The 22,533-nt window shown below is 35.4% G+C and overlaps 1 protein-coding gene across 1 annotated transcript in view; it reads left to right on the forward strand.

Moving 5' to 3' along the window:
- The first annotated feature begins 11,818 nt into the window (after positions 1–11,818).
- The window catches only part of LOC120625554 (elongation of very long chain fatty acids protein AAEL008004-like), a 64,806-nt gene continuing 54,091 nt past the window's right edge, over positions 11,819–22,533 (forward strand). Inside the window, exon 1 of the mRNA XM_039892606.1 lies at positions 11,819–11,981. The gene's annotated coding sequence lies outside the window, so the exon portion shown is untranslated. The remainder of the gene's footprint in view (positions 11,982–22,533) is intronic.

Raw genomic sequence — 22,533 nt, forward strand, 5'->3', positions numbered from 1 at the left:
GTCGGGTCGTCTGACAAGTATGTTAAGTTGTCGTCCGTGCGCGTTAGTGGAGCGGGACCAGTCGGTGTGCTTAGCGTTGAAGTCGCCAGCCAAAATGACAGAGTCACCTAAGGAGAGGAGAGCGAGTAAGTCACTCTCTAAAAAGGTTTTGTTCGGTGAGAGATAAACGGATGCTAGTATGATCGACGGATGGCCGGTCATACCCACCTGACATACGGAGGCTTCCATGTTGGTAAGCTGTGGAGGATCGAGAGGAGTGCAGTGAAGAGCCCTTCTGTAATAGATCGCGGTACCACCCAACCGGTTGGTGGTCCGATCATTTCTAATTAAGTTATAATTTCCAACTTTGGGATCGCTTCTACTAGGTTTTAAGAAGGTCTCTTGCACTAGGAAGATATCGATTTGTTGTGCACATATAAATTCACGGATTTGATGCATTTGATCGATAATGCCGTTTGCATTAAAGAAGCTGACTGCCAGGGAGTGTGGTTTTACCCTACCTTTATATGTACTACCCATTAACGGATTGCTTTTTGGATAGTCCCGATGGTTGTTAGGAGGCTAGAGTGCTCACGCATAGCCTGGTTGAGGGAGACCTTTGCCTTTGCAAAGAATACTTTTACCTCGTTCATGTCAACCGCAGACACGAGGTACTGGATGAAGTCCAGGGGGTCCATATCCGGAGATAGGTGCATGGGCGAGGGCGCTGAGGCCGGGTGGGCCGCTGCCGGTGCGGTGGCCTGAGGGGCTACCGGCACCGGTGCGGGGGCGGGGGCGGAGGCGCTAGGCGCTCCGTTAAGGGGCTTGGCCCATGCGCTGGTAGCGGGTACCGGCGCTGGGACGAAGCGTTGGGCGGGCTGTGCTGCGGGTCTCCGAGCCGGCGGCGGACCCCTGCGCCGTGTAAACTGCGGCGCCTTTGGGCATCCGCGATAATTCGCGGGGTGCCCTTGGGTGTAGCAGAGTACACAGCTCGGTGGTTCGTCGACGGTCGGGTCCCGTCGGGAGCAATCGGCGGTGCCGTGGTCGCCCAGGCACTTGACGCACCTAGGGCGGGCGAAACAATTCCTTGCGGAATGGCCGTACAGTTGGCATCGGTGGCACTGGCCGACCTTGCCTCTGTTATGGGGCTTCTCGATAGTGAGTCCTGAAAGGTGGCACACTTTTTCGAGATTGTAAATCTCTTTACCTTCGGGGGAAAGTTCTAATAAAACGAGAACCATCTCGTAGACATATTTCGTCCTGGTATTGTACATCCTATGTACCTCCAGGACAGGTAGATTTTGCGACAAAAGGTCGGCTTTTATTACCTCGGAGCTAATCTCCTTCGGTAATCCTTTAATGACGACGCGGAGAATGCGTTCGTCTCTTAGGGCGTAGGTATGAAAACCTATATTATGCTCTCTGAGCATTGAAGTTAGCCGACGGTGGTCGTCGGAGGATAGGCACTGTACTCTAATGCCTATAGCGGTGGATCGGGCACCGGTGAAGCCGATGCCGTTCGCTTCAAGAAGCGGGATGATTTTCATCCATGCGAGCTTGTCGCGGATGAAGAGAGGTGGGATTCTATCCCTGGGTTGGGGTTGCTCCTCCATAGGGGAGTCTTCGGGCTCGTCTTCGTCCGCAGGGGAAGCCTGGGACGCTGCGCGAGGCGCTGCGCGGGGCGCTTGGGACTGGGTCTTAGTTGGGCGGTCCGTTACCACTTTCTTTGGCGGGTTCGCCTTGGATTTGGAAGCTTTAAGCTTCCGCTTTTTAGCATGATGCCGGGGAGGTAGATTCTTCGAAGAAAAAACATCGCGATGGAACCTGCATGAATTCTACATAATTTTCTCAAACCACCAATCCACACTGAGCTAGCGTAGAATATACTAATTTTAGTATTCGGTGGACTATACGGCCCTTCTCACTGTAGGAGGAGACCCGTACCTTGTAGTGTTCCGGTAATGGGTTTATATAATGATAAAATGGTATTATAGTTAAAGCTTTATCACATATCATATGAAGCGGTGCTAGCCCAGTGGGTAGGACTTCGACTTCACTTTCGGGGGCCCGAGTTCCAATCCCAGCACGCACCTCTGACTTTTCTAAGTAACGTGCATTTTAAACAATTGAAATATCACTTGCATCGGTGTAGGAAAACGTGTAGGAAACCTGCATGCCTGTGAGTTCTCGTACTGTTCTCAAAGGTGTGTGGAGTCCACCAATTTGCACTAGGTCAGCGCGGTGGATTACGGCCTTAACCCCTTCTCTTGTGGGAGGCGACCCATGCCCCGTAGTGAGCCGGGTTGATATGATGATGATGACATTTTACGGCCCTCGCGCACTGGTCCAAACTAAAAACGTTGTACTTAACGATTGTAAAGAAGAAACCATACCTGCGGGATATTTCAATCCGGTTGTGTGGGGATTCCCAATCGAGCATCGTAAAACACTTAGAGTCGGGTTCCCGAGTTTTAAACTGGTTAGCGAACCTGAAAGAAGTCGTTCCGTAACTTGTTTTATTACAGGGTTTGAGTAAATAATGGTGCCAATTCCGTTGTATCTACACAAATCACTTAAGTAAACTAAATTGGCAGATTTGCAAGTTCTGCTGTCCTTTTATAGGCCTGTGAATTTAATGTATAGAGAATTATGTTCAACCAATTTTTTAGAGTGAGGCTGATGTGGTAACAAAGTAGCACTAAGTGTAAAGGCCGACAGGACTGCAAGTGACAACTATCTGTTTGTAGTGATTCTACCACCAGTTCTGAATTCCAAACCGGTTATAAAGTCATTACAAATAGAGAGAATTGACATTTCAAAAGTGCTAGAGCAAGCCTACGAGAATAAATTAATTTTAAAATTATTGAATTTTGACAAGGATTCTTCGACGCTTGAAGTGTCAGGATATCCCCTTATGTCCCTAGTTACGTAATAAATGCGAAAGTATGTTTTTTTTTTATTCCACTACAAGTTAGCCCTTGATTACAATCTCACCAGTGATAAGACTGGTGGTACGAGTAAGTGATGAGGCATTCTAAGATGGTAGCGGGCTAACCTGATAAGGTGTATTTATTGTTATAATTTAAGCAGCAAAATGGAGTTCTAATTTAAATTATCATTTACTATATTGATGGTAAACGCTTTTTTTTTTGACGCCATATTTCACTCCTATATCTGATGATCAGTTAAATATATGCCATATTAAGTATGTATGTCACTGCCATCTGAGATATAATTATAATCAAAAATGGTGACCCCTAAAACTCCGTGTCTCGTGACTTTTAATCCCGTGCACGCTCAGGATTCTATTTTTGAACCTCTATTTTAAAATCTTAAAATCATCCTCGTTGTTAAGTCAATGCTTTGTGTGATAAAACAACTTTGCAGCTGAGCATAACTACTATTTCCGGTTTAAATAAATGTCGTTTTGATATGATAGGCTAGAAATATAAATGATACCTACATTTCTAACTTAAGATATCGAATTCGACAAGATTGTTTAATTAGTCATGTTAAGTTATATGAACTTGCCATTGAGTTCGACTACAGTGGTTTAAGCTGAATTTGACAGTGCCAGGTGGCAATTGATAACTGTTAAGGCCTTCCACTAAAAAGCTATATAGAGAAATATTATGCTTAGATTTATTTTAGTAGCAGTAGAGCGTTTTGTGACAGAGCTCCTTGGGATATGTGCCTACTGCAGTCATGCTTATTTCTGCAGCCAAAAAGAACTGCTGTGTTCCAGTCTGAAGGGCGTCGTTGACGGTTTAATTAAAGGAACATTAGGTTGAATACCTACTTTTATATTTTTATGCGATCTAAATAGGTTAATTTAAAGCTTTCTTTTCTGGTAAAATTGCGTAACACTGAAAGAAAACCATTTATGGAATACCCGTAAAAGCTTGTTGGGGGCATGAGTGATTAAAATGCATACCTATATCACCGGAATTGTCACCCCTCGTATCCCAGTAGAGGTGATTTTGTTATTATTGCTAAAACCTTTCTTTAGCGCACCCTTGAATTGTTCTGGAACTATTTTTAATAAGTTGGTAGGAACTGATTTAATTGACTATTTACTATTCTGTTAATGCACAAAACTAAAGAAAACATTTATGTTCTTCAAGACAGAAAAGTTATTAAAATATTAAATATTTCAATATTATACTAGGTATGGATTTTCTGGTTGATTTTCTAGTCTAGTAGTGTGAAACACACGCACGTGTTAGGAAATAGGGAATTATAGCACTTTATCTATGATAAACCCGATGATTATATTAAATATATCAACAAATCATAGTTTGTATACTCATTGTTAGTGTATTGAAAATAGATTAATGGCCTTTAGTAGACTGTCAAAGAAAAATATAGGATCTATGGCGGGAGACGCGAGTTTGACAAGTTAGATTGGCGGCAAAGAAAAGTGAGGACGGATTTAAATTAATGAATTGAGAATAGAAGATTAAGTAAAGTATTGTGGATAGAACGTTACAAATTGGGAATAGATGATTTATAATGGAAACGACATACTTAACGAAATATTGTTGTGACAAAACAAGAGTCGTATATACTGGTGATGGTGTTGAGATAAGTTGTTAAAAGTTGTTGGTACTATGGTTGTACCTGATGTTGCATCAGATAAGTATATATCATCTTTTGGTTTATTTAGGTATCATATATGGAGCCCTAGCATAACTTTATACCGACAGTTTATGTAGCAGAGGTTGCTCTATACAAACAACTTGTTTCAAAAGTCCTGATGTTATAAGTGATCCTAGTAGTTATGTTTGACCTGTCTTATATGTCTTGTATCAAAGGGCCTAGCGTTATAACATATGATAATGTTGTAATTGTGTTTATAAGTCTTGTTTTAATTGATTGAATAAAAGAGCAACGGTAGAGTTTCTTGCCAGTGGTCTTCTCTGCCGAAGACAGCATTCCGAACTGGTTGTAGAGTCATTTGAAGGTAACAAGTAATATGAATTATAGAGAAGCTTAATATACAGTATTAGAGTCAGTCCAGTTGTTTTATTTTACTCCTTGGAAAGTCAGGTTTATAGAGTACAGACCCACAACACTGCTCTAAAGCAGGTTTGTGGGCTTAAAAGATTTCTTTTATTAAATGAATACTTTAATAGGAAGGAAGAATAATAGTCATGAGAATAAATGATTACTGCTAAGAAACTAGGTATTTAGCTTCAATAATACTGTTAATTAATGAAAGATCTAAGTGCCATCCTGAACATTGTGGGTATTGCAGTGAATATCTGAATACCTTGGCCTTCCATTCTTTATATTTTTTTAGCACACGCAACGTAGGGTTTTTAATGTAAATCCAATATACAAGGACTTATTTTGTCTCTCATGCAAATCGAAGACGCATTTTCATCCCTTGTCTGATGATATTCATGAGATGTGTGACACTGAATTCAATATGGGTGACGTGATTTTTTTGAACGAGTTTTCACATTTCTGACGTAATCGGTAAATGTAAAGCAACAATAATTATGATAATTCTTCGTGTGAATGCGAATAAAATGAAAATATTTAAGCCAAACGAGATAGACAGGTGTGTTTTAATTTAAAGTCCAGTCTTACTGACGAAAGCATTACCATAATATCATTCCTGTTACATGCGGATACGGTGACAAAAATGTCATAAACATAATTAAATCAAATTATGCAATTGAATTTCTTAGGTACTATTTCAAGATGGCGTCAGAAACAAAATGGTGGATAGCATTTTGTTTCTGACGCCATCTTGGATTTAGATTTTTTACGTTACCTACGTTACTTTGATAAGGGGGTTGAAAAATAATGTCATCCGCATTTACGATATGGCGGCCATCTTTGATTTGGATTTTTTGTAAGTACCTTCTGTATTATTCTGGTTAAGTCATAAGTGGTGGTGGGGGTTTATAAAATGTATGTAGCGAATCCGCCATTTTGTTGTGGAGGCCATCTTTTATTTATAATGACACTGAATATTTATAATGCTATTGCCATCAAAAGTAAATTTATGTTCCAAATTTCAGTTCAAACGGGCAACAGTTGTGTGTGAATGTGTACCGGACACATTTAGATGTAGAAATTAAGCAGCCTAACAAAAGCACCGCATATGTTCCAGCTATCTAATTAGCTTTCAATTTTTCATAGGAATCAGAACTTCTATCAGCCTAAATGAATTTTATAGAGACCGAATTTAAATAATAGGATTAGAACATCAATATTTCGGCTTCTTTATCACTTCATAATCAAAATCATCATTATTAACACGTTAACAGCCCACCACAGGGCTCCGGTGTCAGGCTAGAATGATAAGGGTCTAGGCGGTAATCCATATTGGTGGACTTCATACGCCTTTGATACTACAGAGAAATCTCTGGTGTCCTTAATTAGTTTTTTCAATCCTTCACGATTTACCGCTTAAACTGCGATCGTAGAGGATAAATCTGTCAGGGGAAAGGCAGTTAAATAAACCTGTACCCCTTATTGATTTTAACGCGGTATTTTAGTGAAATGCTAAATTGCTTGGCAGCACGTTTTAGTCGGCAAAGAAAAAAAACAAACAAACACATTTAATATAAATATGTAAACCACTAATAATGCGTAAGCCACTTGAGCGATGTATTTTTTCCTGATTCTTAAATCTATTTCTGATATTGATCGATGGTTCTTCGACGAAGAGGATCGATCTTGACGTAAGCATTGCATTCTTCCGCGCGTAGTTACGAGTCAGATATAAACCGTGTCCTTAATCATACACTTCTGGTTTTTTTATAGGCGGTACTTAGGATGATCCGCATGTGTGAGTTTTGATTCAGTTTGAGAAGGAAAACACGAAAGAGTTGCAAACTAAAGAGGTTTAAATATAATTTGGAGTACATAATGATTGAAATAGTCCATTTTAGATCAAATTTAAAGAACCATTTTTAAAAATAGAGTGTGCTTGTTGAGGGGTCGTCAAACCTATGGGTCTAATACTCGAGTATAGATTTTCGATTATTATTATATTAACTTTCCACAATACCAGTTTGTTACAAGGCAATCTTGCTGATTAACCTTCACAACTTGTTCAAAGTGGAAGCCAATAGATAAATAATAGAATAATAGCTATCCACAGCAATTAAAATCTTTCTCCGAACTCAAGCATTATCTGTTTGAATTGACGACAAATATATTCTTTAAGTTGCATTCTTAACTCTATCTTCCATATATATCCTAAGTATGAAGCGAAATATTTCTGTGTACAAATATATGTGTGTTTGTTTGAATGCCCTAATACTAGGAGCTTTGGCCTCTTTGAGAAAAAAGACTTGTGTAGTCCGTTTATTATAGTAGGGTAAAAAAAAGTTATAAGTTTTACAACTTTCTGTTTACTGACAGTTTCTTCTCGAGGGCCCTAAAAGAATAAAGGACCTTAATAAAACAGATGATGGTAAAGATGATAAGTAAAGTGTTAGACATAATTTTAACGTTTAAATATTCATCATGGGTATATAATTGGAATCTCATTCTAACTAATATTTATTCTACCTGTTAAATATATAATACTTGAAAAACTCCTTTTCTTTACACTTCTGATTTAAATAGTTCTGTAGTACCTACCTGTTTTCTATATTAAATATTTAAGTGATAAGGTAAACAACTATATTATTACATACGTTTTGTACTAGGAATCTGTCTCTATTAAATTACTTTTTAAACTGATAAAGTATTCTGCAAGGTTGTCGTTTGTAGATTCTAACATGAGCCAATATCTAAGTATCACAGTATCCTCAGAATAAGGAACATACAGAACCCTCATTCAGCCATTGTTGCATGTAGTAGATACATTTTGTCCGCGCGAGCCTCTCACTTCACATCCGTGGAATGCTAGGTCACAAAAAAAATCCCCAGAATTTAAAGGAAATACTGGGACTGCCTTTGCCTATCTTTAGGAGAACCTAAAAATCACTAGCACGGTTTTTACGTGTTCAGGTTACAATCAGACAGAAATACATAATCAGAAGTTTATACTATGATCTACATCTGATCTATAAAAGAAACGTTTTCGAACTAGCAATATTTCGCGGGTTTGAAGAGAGATGTACGCGGTTCGTTTACACTGTTGTCATTTAAATTCACTCAGTATTTTTCGAGTGATGCACGGTGATGATACAGAGAGGCAGACCAACAAAAATGAAAAAAAAAACATTTTTTGCATCAGTATCGATTATGCGCTCTAATAAAAAAATTCAAAATAACTTTAATGTACAGCATTCAACGTTACAGTTTTTTTATAAATCCTAAAGATAAATTTTAATTATAAGTAAGCGAATTCTTTAAAAACCACAAAATAGATAATAGTATGCATATCGAAAAACTGTCGTAGCGATGACATTCTATTGAACCGATTAAAGCTTATTATAGTAACATGTTTTGTTTCCGGTCTTGCAAACCTGTCATCGATAAGATAAAAACACGTGAATCGATCTCGTAGCCGGGAGAATTCGATAGAAACTACGACACAAAAAAAACAACTAAGTGTATGCAAAATGCACGTGGAGATAAACTTGTGGAAAAACTGTGAAATAATATTAATATGTTTTTCGAAACTTACGCATAATTGCAGATTGAAAATTTTCCAATCAATATTTACCATAATAATCTGTACTTACTTATAATAAAACTGTAACTGTTAGATTTCTGTACATTAAATATATTTTTAAAATTTTGACCGGGAGATGCTTTATAATCGATACTGAGTCCAAAACCGATTTTTATTTAATTTTTGTCTGTCTGTATGAAGAAAAATGCCGAGGGGCGCCCGGCTACGTATTATAATATAGTTTGGAAATAAAACTGGACCCGATAGGTGGCGCTCGAAGACCCTTGGCTCATTTTCTCGCTAAATAAAGACGACTATTATTTATTTATCTACTCTAACTCATATTTAAGTATTTATGGTAAGTCAATGTATGTATTAGTATGTTTTTGTTTAAAGTATGCATTAGTATATTTATTTTTTATATTTATCAATTGTTTTATTTGTGTAGTCTGGATTATGTATTAGTATTTAGTTATTCGTATGTAGGTATATGTTTAAAACAGTGGACCCCACCTTTGCGTTTTTCTGTTTAGTTTTCCTAATCCTAAGGTTGCCTGGCAGAGATCGCTATTTAGCGATAAGGCCGCCTTTTGTATCCTACTACATTCTTTAAGTGTTTGTTCTTTTTTTTGTTTTTTCTGAATGATGTGGTGTACAAATAAAGAGTACAAAATAAATAGTTATTCGCATGTACCTAAGTATTTTAAATTTTCTGTACCATCTGCAGTCTATTGGATATTGGATAGAAGCAGGCGTTACTTTGAAGAAATCCATGACCACACCGAACAGACCTTCGGCAATGTACCCTCTACGCACGTTTCGCTCCGAAACCGGATCATCCTCATGAGATGTTGACTTTACAATAAATAATTGTTAAGTCAACAACAACAAATTATTCATTGTTTACAATATTCAGCTTAATTTTCATAATATGTTTGTTCTTCTCTTTATTTTTCCAAATTTTTGTTGCCTGGCAGAGATCGCTATTATGCGATAAGGCCGCCTTTTGTATCCTATTTCTTTCTTCATCTTTCTTGATGTGTTGTAAAAATAAAGTGTTATGATAATAATAATCGTAATATTATAAATTTGGTTAGTTTGATTATTTATTTGTTCGTTGCCTGTTTTCGGGTTAAGTTTTAATGCAGATAACAAGGCCCTAGGTTCTATTCCTGGGTTTTTCTATCAAGAAATTCTAAGTATCAGCCAGGTAGGTAAATTTAGCTTACCCAACGTAATCGAGTGCTGCACTTGGTACTTGCTACTTGACCACACATTTCTTGATTAATTATTTGCGGTCATTCTTAGCCATATCGGGCGTCGATGGATGTATTTTCTGGTAGGAGTTCTTTGAATTACGTGCAAGGAATAAACCAGTAGGGTTATTAAAAACCATTATGTGATAAAGTAAATCATCGTTAAATCCCTTTTTCCTATTAAATGTTTTGTCTGTTAGTAGGCTTCGGCCGTGGCTAGTTACCGTTAAAGACACGCCATGAAATGATATAGACGGCTGATTGGCGCAGTGGACAGCGACCCTGCTATCAGATTCCAAGGCTGTGGGTTCGATTCCCACAACTGGAAAATATCACAAGCTACGCTTACTTTGGGGCTAGATGGCGATGGTGTATTGTCCTAGTATATTTATTTACCTATTTATTGTAAAGAAACACAAAACAAAAAAATAAATATAGAAACAAATTAGAGGTATTTTATCTTGTTTAATATAACTGCACCATACCTCTAACAGGTTAGCCTGCTGTCATCTTCGACGCATCATCACTTACTTACATTAGGTGATATGCAGCAGCCAAGGTTCATCAAGTAGTTAAAAAATAAATAGGAATCCCCAGTACGCCACGCTGACGATGATGAATAAAATTGTAAGTTCTGTTGTAATTACATTTGGTTGATATCACAAAAAACAAATGTAGTTTTGATTCACGCTTTTGATTCGAGTATTCTTTCATTTTCTCCAAATGCGCGCATTAAGGATGGGCATAACAAAAAACTGCGGGCTGGTTCTGTGTCACAAATTACGATTTGTATTTGTTTCATTGTTATCCGTAAAGAGCTCTTCACACCAAAACAATATTTTCAACTGACTATTTTTCCTTATGCAAAATAATATCTCAGTATAAGTTTAATTTTATATTTTAATTAATTTTTGTTTTTTGTTTAATATTTCTCTATTTTTTTTTTTATAAGGAGCAGGCTCGTGTCGCGTGCCATGTGGTGACGGCTAATATGAATACAGTTGTCATCACCCCTTTTCTTTAAGCGGGTGTCGTACGCGGTGAATAACGTAATATAACGGACAAGAGACAACAGCGTCCTCTATGCTACTACTACGATGCGATGATCACCAATCCGTCTGCCCAGTGTGGTGATAACGGGCTAACGGGTTTTGTTTTTAGTCCAGTTGACTGTTTTAGGCTATTGATGATGAAGAACAGAAGTTTAGTAATCTAACTGAAGGTGTTGGAATGGCGAACCTGCACCGGTAAACGATTGGCCACTGGAAATCTATTTTGAAAACTTTGGGACGTGAATAGGTCTAGATGATGATGATGATAACCATAAAGAAGAGATCCATAGAATAGTCCAACGTTATTGATCTCCTGCTAAGTGCTGAAACCTTCTCGATAGTGTATACGACACTCACTCAGGCCAGGTCTTTTCCTCACTCCACACTTACAGCCGATTTCTCTGTATAGACTGCTTTGTCGAACCTTTATGTGACTATCCTTATATCGCGATAATATTTATATCGCGATACAACTCGTTCGTCTCGGTATTCTAGTGGGTTGCTTGTTCAGCAACGGATCACGTGTGGAACCTATTTTGTAGCAAACATGTCATTTTACGCCGTGAGTGTGAGTTTGCCCGACTTTTTTGATTCAAAGCACCGAATGGGCTCGAAACTAGGTGGGCAATCTCCGACGAAAATTCACGTTAGTCCAACAGTCAAAATACAAAATAAACTTCACTTACGACATTTTAAATTCAGAAGCATTTTAATTTTATTTATTCATTTTAATATGTATTTTTTGTAGAGATAAGTTGGCAGTTATTTCGAAATTACAAAGAGACACTTTTATTTATTTATAATCTGGATTATTGGAAAATAATATATAAGGGATCGGTCTACAGGTAGGAAAATAGATATAGCACGTTTTCGGTGCTTTAATGTTGGTTATCGTAGTACGCGTGACGTCATAATCATCAAGATATATAGGCGGTTGATAGCGGCGCGCGCGCACATTGCAAGTTTAACCGCGAGTGGCCCGCACACTGCATGCCGGTACAAATCTTAACGAAGATATTGATTCCGGTCGTCAGCCCTTGAATCGCATTCAAGCTAAATATTTTAGTGCATTTCAGTGACTTTGTTGTGTTGCAGAGGATATTCCAGGTGAGTTTAATATAAACAAAGTTCGAATGCGTTGTGGATACAATACCTGTGGGTACAATAATCTTGATTTTTAAGCAATACAAAACAATGTATGCGAATTTGTAGTGATGTCGTTCCTAGTAAACATAACTTAGGTACCAAACCAGCTTGATTTTTACAGCGTAACATTTACAATCAATAGATATTTATCTGTATTTATAAAAATAAAATAATTCGTTACAAATATTTCAAATGCATTGCGGACACAATACCTACTTGAAGATAATAATTAAGTGGTACTTAGATGGTATGGATAAATGAAAATAACCATTATTCCGAAAATACAACATTATATTTTTACGTTTGGGACATTTGCATTTGTTTTAAGGATCCAAAAAAATATGTAAGATGTTTAGTGATGTCGTATGTATATAATTTATATGGAGCGTTTATTACTAGTTCTATACCAGCTCCCTATAAGTCTGTACATAGGAATAAAGGAATGCGTTAATAGATCAAATGCGTTATGGATGCAATAGTTGTGGAATAATAAAAAATGGAGGTTTCTATAATTAAGTACAATGGAAATTAACCTAATAGGTACTCTTAATTTGATTTTCTGTATGTATTTTTAATTAATTTGCTTTACTTGTAGTAATAATAGTAACTTATTGACTACCTTAAGCGTTTATAACTCGTAATATAAAGAGTCTTGTCTGTGAAACCGAAACTCTAATAGATTTTGAGTAAACCACTGCTACAGGATTTTGTTGAAAGAAATCAGATACAGCCCTAACATCACATGCAAAATTAAAATCAATAACAACTTATTAGGTACGTGTCGCGTAGCGTAGGTACTATGCGCGTGGCGGTCTTCTATCTTTAATAGGGTTGTTATAAGTAAGCGTTCAGAATGTTTTGAATTAGTTTGTACGGAAAAACAAATATGCTACTTTTGATTTAATATTTTACAGGGTGATTCCTTATGAAATATAATTATGCACCCATCAACAGTATTTCGTAATTCGGTTACACGATGTAGTTACTCGGTTTCTTTTTGTCACACCGCTACAAGTCATGGACTGCAATCTAACCTGATGGTAAATGATGATAGAACGCTGGCTCCTGACGAGGGTCTTTGTCGAGGGGTATCGAAGCCTCCACCAGACCACATTGATCTATGTATTATTCAATAAAATATTCCTTTGTAATATTATTGCTGAATAGTAATTTCTAGTACAACATAATAAACTTTTTTTGCCTTTGGAAGCCAAAGGGTTACAGTTCCGAATAAGTCGTAAATCCGAATAATCGGAAAATTAGGAAAGTTTTACTATCACCATCACCCAATAAAAACATATTTATTAACGCATCAAGCGCGTCTTTAAAAAGTTTTTTGCTTTTGCTGTTTTTTGACTACCTGCAGCTGGACCTAATGAAAAACACAAATGAATTTAAATAATGTATTAAATAGAAACACTGGCACCGACGTCAGACTACCTAAAATAATATTTTTTTTAATTTTATTGAGTTTGCTTTTAATCAAAATTATAATATAAACTCAACAAAAACTTAGGTTACCTTAATTATACCACTACTCAGAAAGATAGATTTATATTACAGATTATTGATAGGTACAATTTTTTATCCAAGAATGTGTAATGGGTTTATCTAATTATAATTAGCGGAATATCTTCACAAGGATTTTAATTTTCCATTAAGATTCAGAGTAAGCAATTATGGCTAATTAAATATTTTCCTAAGAAGTTATAATTAGAGCAATAGTTTGTTAACGGAATGCAATTAACTAAAGGCGTCATAAAAGGTACATGGAGGGCCTTCGCAAACATTTTAGTATAACTTACCTGTACTTGTTTTATCAATTTAAAATCGTCTTACCTACTAATTCCGTACATAACTTTTTTTTTTTTTGTGCTTATATACGAGCGCTTGACTCCAATCATACCTGATGGTAAGCGATGATGCAGCCTAAGGTGGAGCGAGGCCTTAGGCCTTCAATTTCCGAAATTCCTTACTATATGAATTTAGATTTTTTATTCTAACTTAAAGATGGTAGAGTAGAGAAGGTTAGAGAAAAAGGACCGACCCACCTTAATCTCTAGATATCTCTAAATAGCGTATATTTATTTCTAAATAAGTGCTCCTAAATAAGGAAACCCTAAATACCTTATGGTCCTGAATGCCTTAAAAAGTGTTTAGACTTTAGGTTAGTTGCTACAAAATTAATTATTTTTTTGTAACCTTATTTTGTCTTTCTGCTTGTCCGCCTAGCTGATCTTCAGAATAGCTTATCCTATTTTGATGGATTGGCATATTTTTATTAAGAATATAATATATGTAGGTTATATTTGCAGGTAAAAGAAATATCGAAACAATATAAAATAAAATAAAAAATGTCTTAAAATTAACTTAAACCGATTTGCCATTCCAAAGATAAGCCCTTTAGGACAAATAGACAACAAAACATTTAATAATCATAATATTGCGAGCAGAATAATTGGAAGTTATTTCGAAATCACAGCCAGGCATTTTATTTTTATGAACTTACGTAGGTATAGACGTATAGGTCTTTTAAGTATGTTCTCTACATTTAAGAGTTTGAATCATAGATACTTTCAATCTGTTAAAAGTAATCTTTGTTACATCTTAGTGTTATAAGTTAATATGTAAATTCTTAAAAGTGACACGAAAAAGATCTCTGATAGTGGACATTTAAAATTAAATTTTTAACGATAGAATGCTGTAGAGGACAACTAACACAAAATTCAAAATTCATTTAATTCAAGTAGGCCTACTTTATAAGCACTTTTGAAACGTCAAGTATGTATGTTTGTTTCCAACATCAACATTTACAATAATTTTCTATCTTGCGGGAGATGAGAGCGAGGCTGGCTGCTTCCAATCTACCTTGTCATTACACACAGTAGTAAACGTTAAGGATTATATAGTTCTAGTTTTTTCACCAAGCTATAAGCTTATAAGCAATAAGGCCGCCTTGGCATGCCTACAATATTCTTTGTAATCTTCTTACTGTCTCTTCGCCTTTATGTTTTGCGAGCATCAAAATGTTTATTCTTCTTCTTCTATTCCACAATAAGCGAAACGGTTTTTAGTGGGCATACAAAGGGATTCAAGCTGGTATCAATCCATGACCCTATTGTATTTAAGGGTTGTTGCTATTGAGGAGACCAAATAGGGTTTACAAAGTTGTATGAAAGTAGGTACAATAAAATAATAAGAAACGAACATCACGGAAAATCGAACTTAAATTTGTTACAAATGTAAAATTACATTTCTGACCCGGATTTAAGATCTAGATACGAGCGGTTCAAAGTAAAACGTAGCGAATCTAAAACGACGTGTTGTGAAAGTTTAGGTTTAAGGGTCGGTTGTTAAGAAGTGACGATTTTCTTAGCCTGAATGCAAGTATGCGATTGTCCACCAACGTTTACTTATCCTATAGCGAGAAAGTTATCTACGATTTGTCTGGTGTCGAAAAGATGCCATCTCTTTACTGTACGGTTGCTCAGTACTGTCACTAGATGTCACTCCTCTGCAAGCAACTGCAAGATTGTTCAAATTTTTCAGTTCAGCATGAGCTATCATTTATAATTAACGCGTACAATTATCATGTTTGGTTTATGAGTCTCGATATTAATATTCTTATGTGGGTTAAAGATCAATAATTAACAGAGTTGAAAAGCTGTCGAACAGGTGAAACGAGGTGACAAGCTTATATAACTCTATTAATAGTACATAATTGGCTCGTTTGGGTTGATCCTAGATAATAGAAATTAAAATCTAGTGAACGGGTTAAACGATGTAGCAATTTCAAGGTTCTGATATGATTTTATTAGATTCAAATAATGACCCACTGAATTAAGGCCAATTACGGTCAATAACTAGCTCATCGGGGATTAATGGATAAAATAAAGATTACAAGCTGGTCAACAGGTTAAACGAGGTGGCAAGCTTAAGAACCAGACTCTGTTCCATTCTAATCACAATACACTGAGTTGGCGGCAATTCCAGTACATTTAACTATAATTGGTTCGTTGGGGTTGAAAGACAATAGAGATTAAAAACTGGTTAACAGGTTAAACGAGTTGGCAAGTTGATGGGCCTGATTCTCTAATTACATAAATGAAAAATATATATAATTCGAGAGTAATATAATAAGATGAAATGAAAAGATGTAACGTAACGTAACGTAGCATTTTGTTATAGTTGTCGGTTACTCTCCCTTAGAAAATACAAAGTGGCATTACTCGTTAAATCACTTTTTGAGTTTCAGTTTCAAGTAAATCTTCACATGTTAAGCATGTAAGACTGATTTGTACTTTGTATTCATAAACTAGTGGCATATAGTATAATTAGTGGCATAAAACGATTATCTTAGGTTGATTGAACATTATGAAATTATTTCGATTTCCATACAACCGCTTAATCGTTGAACCAATAACATAAAACTATATTTAAATCGGTCGGTTAGTAACCAACATTTACCAGCAAATTAAAACCGATTTTGAGATCTGCTGAAGTAACGCCTGTTGCTATCTTGTTTCAAAACATGTAAAAGTAGGTATTTTCTGCTCAGGCACGGGTCTATTCTAAGAATGAGAAGCGTATAGGCCGTAGTTGAACACGCTGGCCAGGACTTCAAACGCCGTTGAGACTCGTTCTCGAAGAAAGGAAAATGTTACCCAACTAGGCTATTACCGCTTTCTAGGCTATCAGGGTTTTCTTATTAATTTGAGTATACACTTGAAAATATGTTCATACTATAAAATGCAGAAAGTCATTATTGCGGTTAAAACCAGGCTTTGGTGTGGTTATCTCGGAAACCCGCGAAACAAAAAAGAAGAAAAGAGCCAAATAAAAAACTGAAACTCGTCTTAGGAAACATTAACAGGCAACGAAACCTGAATATACAAGAATACACCCATGATAAGTATCTACAATATACACAGGTACCTTTTGTGTGGATAATATCATTATTTTAAGGTTTCCTTTGCTGGTAATAAAAATGGAACCATTATAAAGTCAATTTTTAAATAATTACGACGACCTCCCTGGCGCAACGGTGAGCACTGGGAACTAGGAAGAGGTCCCGGGTTCGATTCCAGGCAGGGGCAATTTGGGAATTTATAATTTCTGAATTTTCTGTCTAGTCAGTGGGAGGCTTTGACCGTGACTAAGCGATTTAGTGTTCCGGTGCGATGACGCGTTGAAACCGATTAGGGGTATGACTACTATATTCCCTTAGGTTAGCCCGTTACCATCTTAGACTGCATCATACTTTCAAGGGCTAACTTGTAGTGGAATAAAAAAAAAAGTTTTATGAATGACAAGGCTTTATCTGTAAGAAACGGTTTGCGTTGCAATTAATATTAAAAACTAAGGTCAATAGCCCATACTCTTACTATGTATAAGTTTCTCCAATATCATTTTTTTAAAGGGAGAGGAGATTTTATAACACGATTCCAAAGATCTAAACGGTCCGAGATCAATGAACCTGGCCAAGCTTAGGTTGAAACAATTTATTAAAGGACATTTATAATACCAACTACGACAAGAGTTAACTTTTTAATATTGATGAAAGAGAATTTAATCCACGATTTAGAATAATAATAATAAATGCTATATTCCTTGCCAACTTCGCCTTCGGTAAAATATGCTTTGTGAACCGACGCGGTGGTAGATTCACTACAAAGAGACAAACTTGACGTTTCTACAGCACTAAAGTTGCCTAGAATAAAAAAAAAATATAGATACAAACACTACAAACCCAATTCTACGAACAATTCTGATCTTCTCGAAATCGGTCTTAAAAACTTATCGTTCGGGCGCTGCGATAAGTTTTGAATTTGTACGCGTATACGCGTGCGTTTCCCCATTTGCACAGCTCTTACGAAGTACCTACGCGTATTTTGATACACACATAACCAGTTAAAAAAAGACTTGTGCGAAGCTAAGCAGCTATTTTTATTAACTACAAAATGTAGTGTTACAAGAAAATCAGTAACTGGTATAGGTACATCTATTTATAGATATAAATGCGAAGTTCCCTTCACTGGCTTACTCGCCTACCCTTAATGTAAAAAACGCAGTACTGCAATTGAGTCTTTTCAATTATTGAAACGCTGTCCTCGCAAATTTGTGGCTAAATTTTGTACTAAGAGCAATCAATCCAACTTCCCATCCCGCTAGTGCAATCTGCCAATCTAGGTAATCACTACTGACAATGCAACTCAAGCCTACAATTTTTTTTAATTAAAATTTTAAAAGATACCGTTACACATTCAAATGGAAGATTTTGTAAACAAGGCGCTTACTAATATGCTGTGAATAGGCTTCTTCTAGGCAAGCGTGCTCCAACCTAGACTTCATCATTGCTTTATAACGGGCATGATTGTCGTCAAGCGCTGGCCTATCGTAAATAAAACACTAAAAGTAGTATTATTTTAATATAGGTGACTCTCATGTTATAGAATTATAATCTTTATTTTAGAGATGTCAAGATAGGTATGTCATATATAATAATTGACATTTCAATATAATACTACTGCTAGTACCTAATCTGTACCTACCTGTGCTTTCTGAGTCCAAGGCCGTGAGTAAGATTCCCACAACTGGAAAATGTTTGTGTGATAAACATAAATAATTTTCAATGTCTGGACATTTATCTGTATATTCATGTAAAATACATGAATATATATATTACATTCATAAAAATATTCATCAGTCATCTTAGTTCCAAAGCTACGCTAACTTTGGGGCTAGATGGCATATATTGTCGTAGTACATTCATTTATTTATTTATTTTAACTCTTATTATTCGGCGCAAGATTATGTTAATAAATAATACTCGCAAGAAAGTGAGGTTTAAATATCACGAATAAAGAACACATAAACCTATTATATGACATTTTTATCTTATCGATGGATTCCACCCATAACAACAGTAAAGTTCATAGCGAAAAATATTTTATGGTCAACATTTCACAACCAATGAAGGCTTTAATGCTCTGATACTTTTACAAAAGTCATTGACCAAATTGCATACCAAAAATAATATATATTTATTATTATATATACTCACACGGGTTTATTCGGCACAAGGTTCTTATAGAAATATCATTTCGTTTTAAGATGCACGTGGACAGTATTATGCTAAATATGATATAAGCTGTTGCTAGCGACTTCTCTCGTCTCGTCTGATTTATAATTTTACTTAAAATCGCTTTTGCTATGTGGTCGTGCATACGTAACAAAGGATATTACTTAAATCCCCTGGGAAGTTTACGCGGGTCCTTTTTCGAGGAAAAAATAAATAATGTTTCTAATATCTTCGACAAGCTAGTGATATAAATATGAGCTAAATAGAAACATTCGCATTTATAACATAAGTATATATTCGCTATAGTAACTAATGAACAATGGCGAACTCCCATACAAAATTTTGATGAGTTTTTTCTTCCGTCTACTAATGAAAAATTAGTGTGTTGAGTATGAATTCCTTAACATTTGATTCTTAAGGTTTACCTTCAATTAAAGTCATGAAATAAAAATATTGTTGTTTGAAGTTGTTGACGTAGTGTTGAATCCTCTTTGGTTTCAAAGATTTTTAATTGTTGTCAACACAATGAGTTAGACTAAACAATTCGTTTTTGTCAAAAAATAGCGGTTTAGGTAGGTATTGTATGTTGCATAAAATATTGGAATATACATTTAGAGTTTGTAACATCCGGACTTCGTAAACATAATTAAAATAGAAGACAAAGTGCATTTCAAGAAAAAATCTTATTAGGCATGCATCTTTATAAACCTCATATAAACTTATCTTTATAAAATATTGGCATTCTTATTGAAAACACCTAGAAATCGTGGTTTTATTAACTTTCAAAAACGTTTTTGGTTTCATTTACATACCCTTTGGTTTCATTTTATGGAAAAAAAACCTGCTGCTACGTTGATCTCGTTTAAAAAACATACAAACGACCACTTAAGCTTTATAATATTATATGTATAGTCTCTACATATGTCCTGATATCCTGTGAATACATAAATTCTTATAATTACGTAACAGTTACGTTACTACCGTAAAAAATATGTTCTTAAAAAAAAACGATAAAAATTACAGATGCTTGCAACCTCGTAAATATAAATAAATTCATAAAATAATTCATTAAAGTAAATAAAAGTTAATTATAATGTAAACAACATTTTTGCTTTTGTTTTGTTTGTGCGTAGAGAATACTTTAAGTTTAATTTACTTATGTAAGTCGACAAATACCTTGGAGTAGTCTACCCACTGAAGTTCTGCAACATTCTTTATATTGTTGAATGAATTTATTGGAAATATTTAAAATTTATTTATCATTAATCATAGCAATAATGGAATTATTAATTCTTGCCTAAACTGATTTATTGATTCTTTTAAGATATATAGATATAAAGATACAAGAATTCTTTCATATTACATTAAAATTGAAGCACCGAAAACAGTTTAAAGTCTATTTAAGAAAAATAAATCTCAAACTTAAGTGATGATTAAATTGTCCTATCTATTAACTACATTGTTGAAATGATAAATAATATATTATTATTGTCATTAATAAATATGTATAACATGTTGGATTAATAATAAGAGCATCAACTTCAAATCACTATGCAAATTAAAATATTATGCATCGAGTGGGTAGATTTCTATTACATACAATAATTACTTAGTTTGCAATTAAATAAATTATTTTGCATACATCGGATAGAAGTTGATGATTTATAAATATAAACTGGTAAACAAACGATAGCTGATCTTATCCATTGAGTAATAATAATTGATTATTTATTGCTCTTAATTTTGTATCGTAAATACCACATACCTACGGTAAATAATACCGGCTCGGTTGAAAAAAAATCAACTTTTTAAACAACCTTGCTCTAATAAGGCGATGTCGCGCGTTGTTTTTCGATAACATGCGACCTTTTATTAACAAGAAATTAATATACAACAACAAAAGAAATAAATGTGGTAGAACAAGACTCTTCTTGTCATCATCGTCGTCGTTTTATAAACTTCTATAAACGTAATATCACATTGTATTAGCAATCATACTAAACGGTCTAAAACTAAAAAACATCTCCCGAGTTTGCTTGATTTCTGAACGAAACATACTTAGTCATATTTTAGAAGATCGCTGTGGACCATTTATAACTTGTGAGAAGTCTCCCATGCAAAATTTCTTCCACCATCCAACACAATATGCCGTAACCACGAGTCAGGTCGCGTCGACTGCTTGCACTAATCAGAGCGTAGTAAGAAGTTTTATCGCCTAAATCGCCAAAAGAGGTCTATAGAAAAAAAGGGTTTCAGCGTTTAGCGGTAGTGCTTAGCGGTTTATTTATAACTAGGCATCTTCTAATATTAGGCGTCACTTAGTGAAAGCGGGCAATCCTGTGTTGAACGCGTTCTAACAAATTTACTTTCATCCCCTATTAACGCCTTAGTGGGTGTTTTATTTATAAATACTGAAACATGTATTATACCATTTGAGTTCCCAATATAATTACCAATTGTCATAAATTTAACTTATAAAGGGCCGGACTTTCATACAAACATTTATCCTTTCCCCGTTAAGGCTGAAATTGTGATAAGTTTTAAAGCTTATTACAGTATTGCTTTTCTCAGAAAAATACTCTTTCTGCTCTATCTCTTCAGCTTTCATTTAAGTATTGAGTAAAGTTATAGAAGATAAGGAAGTTATAAATTCTACCGTACACATTTGTCTAGTTGGCTCGGATTAAAGCAAAGTGAGCTTTATGTTTATTCTATACCATAAACCATTACTTTTGTTATTTACATGAACAATAAAATGCATACGTAAAGCGTAGTGATTAGTGATTAGTGATTCCTACATAGAAAAAGGAGAGTTATTTACTCATTGTAAGCAAGTGTTACAACACATCTATATGCCACCTACATCGTTAATGCGTGCAATGCAGAGCATTGGCCAGCGACTTGGCCAAGTGATTCTACAAAATTATGTCATAGTGTCCCTTCGTGCCTAAGAATTAAAGCCTAGTAGGATCTGATACTTCTTTATTATAACTGTAGTCACCTAATATTTTTGTGGCGATTAATGCAATTGTAAGACTTTATTTATTTTATCAGGCTATTTTGCTAGGCTTAGCATTTTTTTTTCGTCGGCATCCGGCCGTTTTGATCTCTGACAAGATAGAAAAATGAATGTTAAAATGTAAAATGTAAATTGTTGATGTTAGAAGAGCAACTGCTGAATTTCTTGCCGGCTTCTTCTCGGTATAATCTGCATTCCGATAGAGTCACTACAAACAGACAGACTTGACGTTTCAAAAGTGCTTATATTAGGCCTACTTGAAATAAATGAATTTTGAATTTTTTTTCATAAATCTTATATTGTTATTAGCCTTTTAAGGACCCACAGTTCTGCTCCCATATGTGGGAGGGTTTTAGAGCATAGGTCTACCACGCTACTCCAATGTGGGTGGTAACGATTAATATAATATTTTA

Source organism: Pararge aegeria, chromosome 8 (assembly GCF_905163445.1).
Source record: "Pararge aegeria chromosome 8, ilParAegt1.1, whole genome shotgun sequence".
In the NCBI taxonomy this organism is placed as follows: Eukaryota; Metazoa; Arthropoda; class Insecta; order Lepidoptera; family Nymphalidae; genus Pararge; species Pararge aegeria.